At 42.5% G+C, this 3,330-nt stretch overlaps 1 protein-coding gene across 2 annotated transcripts in view; it reads right to left on the reverse strand.

The window, feature by feature from the left end:
- Positions 1-559, reverse strand: part of MID2 (midline 2) — a 79,273-nt gene extending 78,714 nt beyond the window's left edge. Inside the window, exon 1 of one of the 2 annotated variants that reach the window (XM_046673299.1) lies at positions 349-559. The gene's annotated coding sequence lies outside the window, so the exon portion shown is untranslated. The remainder of the gene's footprint in view (positions 1-348) is intronic. The other variant, XM_046673300.1, reaches the window with a different exon arrangement.
- Between the last annotated feature and the right edge of the window lie 2,771 nt (positions 560-3,330).

A 3,330-nucleotide genomic window follows, 5' to 3' on the forward strand; every position in this document is an offset into this window, starting at 1 on the left:
GCCCCTCAGTGCAGGGGCAGCACCATGACACCACGGCAGCACCACACTGTCATTTCCGCCGCCGCAGAGGAAAAAAAAAAAGGCAATCTCTACGAAAAGGGGAGTGGAATGGGGTGGGGGCAAGCAGGGCTGCGGCTGACGCCCCAGGGAGCACCGGGAAGGGCCCGGCAGCAGGGGCGCTCCGCCACCTTCCCGGGCTCACCTTCCGCCGCCCCCGCCGCTCCCGGCTCCCCCAGCCCCTCCTTTGGAGGCGCGTCTACATGTTTTCTCCCCTGGCAGGAGTGACCGGAGAAACCTGAGCAAGCAAAGGCAGCGGGTGGGTGGGGTTCGGGTTACTACTGTACCTACCAGCTGATTCCAGCAGCCTTTTCTCCAGCGCCCTGTCATCTTGAAGGAAGACACACCGAGAGGGGCCCGAGAGGGCGTGTGTGTGTGTGTGAGAGAGAGACAGAGAGAGAGAGCGCGCAGACTGTGTGCGAAATGCAGAAAGAAGACTATGACCAAACTCTTCTCCCACCTGCCAACTCCCTGGTCCCACAAACCCCCAAGTTAGAACAAGGAAAAGGCCTTTGCAACTGGCAGTGAGAAGAGAGTGCCTAGGTCGGTCGACCGCGCAGGTCCTCTGATGAAGCTGCTCTATGCAAAGTTAACTACAGAGTAAAACAAAAATAGTGGAGGAGACAGAAAAGGGCAGACAATTGAAGGAAACCCAACCCCTCTTTCTCTTTACAAAGGGAGAATGGCTGTGTTCTACTGGCCTTGTGCAGAAGGTGTGGGGATGGATTACAGCCACCAAAATTTTAAAAAACAAAACAAATAAACAAAACCTCTACAGAGTATGCAAAGTGCACATTCAAATCCTTGATAGGCAAGACAAGAGAGTGGTTACTAAGAGGACAATGGGACAGATGCCAGCTCTCCAGGTATTCAACGTCCCTAATAAGCTAATTGGTTCATCTGGAATGGAGAACTGCTCATTGGTCTGGAGTCAGCCTGTGGCTGACATGTCATTGGCTCAGAGACCACTGCCCCACTCACATGGGGTACCCGAAAGGGAAGGAGGAGGAGGCCCCAGAGGAGATTCTGTACCTACCATGGGGTAAAAGGGGAGCTGAAGGGGAAAAAAGTGAGAAAATGAGAGGAAACACACCCCTCGTCACATAGGCCTCCCATTACTGTGTGTGGGAACGAGTCCAGAATAATTAAGGTAGCTCTGGGTGTATCCCATCAGAAAGCCAATAGTAATTAGCCAACACCCCTTTTAAACAATGTGCTGGAGAGCCCTGAGGTGGAAATGAAGGCAAAAATCCCAACCAGGCTGTCCTGATGAAAGTCTGGCCCTAAGAGAAGTAAAAGTTAGAAAACACAGGCTACGAAAGCAAAAACAGATAAGTGGGTCTACATCAAACTAAAACCTTCTGCACAGCAATAGAGTCAACAGTGAAAAGGCAAGAATAGAGAGAAAATATTTGCAAACCATGTATCTGATAAGGAGCTAATATCCAGAATATATAAAGAACTCTTACAACCCAATAACAAAACAGTAACCCAGTTAAAAAATGGGCAAAGAACTTGGATAGACTTTTCTTCTAAAGAAGATAGACGAATGGCCAATAAGCATATGAAAAGATGCTCAACACCACTAATCATCAGGGAAATACAAATCACAACCACAATGTGATATTTCCTCACATCCGTTAGGATGACCATTATTTAAAAAAAAAACAGAAATTAATAAGTGTTGGCAAGGATGTAGAAAAATTGGAACCCTTGTACACTGTTGATGGGCATGTAAAATGGTGCAACTGCTGTGGAAAACAGTACGGAGGTTCCTCAAAAAATTAAAAATAAAACTACCATTTGATTCAGCAATCCCACTTCTAGAAATATATCCAAAAGAATTGAAAGCAGAATCCCAAAGAGTTATTCGCACCCCCAGGTTCATTGCAGCATTATTCACAGTAGCCAAAAGGTAGAAGCAACCTAAATGGCAAACGATGGATGAATGGATAAAGAAAATGTGACGTATGCATACAATAGAATGTGGTACATACATTTAGCCTTAAAAAAGAAGGAAATCCTGCCATACGCTACAACATGGATGAACCTTGAGGATAATATGCTAAGTGAAATAAGCCAGTTACAGAAGGACAAATACTGCATGATTCCACTTACATGAGGTGTCTAAAGTAGCCAAACTCATAGAAACATAAAGTAGAATAGTGTCTGCCAGGGGCTGGGGGAGGGGAGAGGGGGCAGTTGTTCTGTGGGTGTAGAGTTTCAGACATACAGGACTGGGCTGCGGCAGTTGTGGGGAATCTGTTGCACAACAATGTGTATGTGGTTGACAATATTGTACTGTACACTCAGAAATTGTTGGGAGGGTGAATTTTATGTTATGTATTTTTTGCCACAATAAAAACGTAATTTTTTAGAAAGTTAATGAGTCAGAAGTAAACTGATCCTAGAGTAACAGAGGAGTGGATAAATAAAATTTATACAGAGAGACACACACACACACACATATATATATATCTGAGATATATGTATATCAGATATCGTTAAATGAAAAAAGCAAGCTGTGTATGGTTTGCTATTATTTTGTGTAGAAAAAAGAGGAGGGGTATATATCCACATGTGCTCGTATATGCATAGACTCTTGAGTAAAGATACCTGAGAAACTGATTATACTGTTGCCTGGGGGTCAGGCATAGACGTATTCAACATTGTACATGACCTTCTGTATTGTTTGAATTTTTTATAATGTCCCTCTATTACCTTTTCAAAAACAACTTTAAAAGAAGGAGGAACATAGAGACAGAAAATAGAATAGAGGTTACCATGGACTGAAGTGAGAGGAGAATGGGGAGTTATTGTTTAATGGTTATAAAGTTTCTATTTGGAAGGATGGAAAAGTTCTGGAAACAGATAGTGGTGAGGGTTACAGAGCATTGTGAATGTACTGAATGCCACTGAATTGTACACTCAAAAATAGTTCCAATCGTAAATTTTAGTTATGTATATTTTACCACAATAAAAAATTAAAATAAAAACAAAGTGTACAGAACAGAAAGAGATTATTGTATTTGTGTAAGAAAACAGATAAATGTATATGCCGGGAAATGCGTAGAAAAGAACTTGGGAGCACACTGTAAATAGTGTGAGCCTAGAATTTCAGTGAGTATTGAGGAGATCTTTCAGGTTTGATTCTATATATTTTATAACTGTTTGAATATTCTACAATGAGAATTTCTTCTGTAGTTAAAAAAATTTTTTTAAGTATGTCTCAAAAAAAACCCAGAATCAAGTCAGAAGTCAGTTGATCCATGA

This window comes from Equus quagga, chromosome 10 (genome assembly GCF_021613505.1).
Source record: "Equus quagga isolate Etosha38 chromosome 10, UCLA_HA_Equagga_1.0, whole genome shotgun sequence".
Lineage (NCBI taxonomy): Eukaryota > Metazoa > Chordata > Mammalia > Perissodactyla > Equidae > Equus > Equus quagga.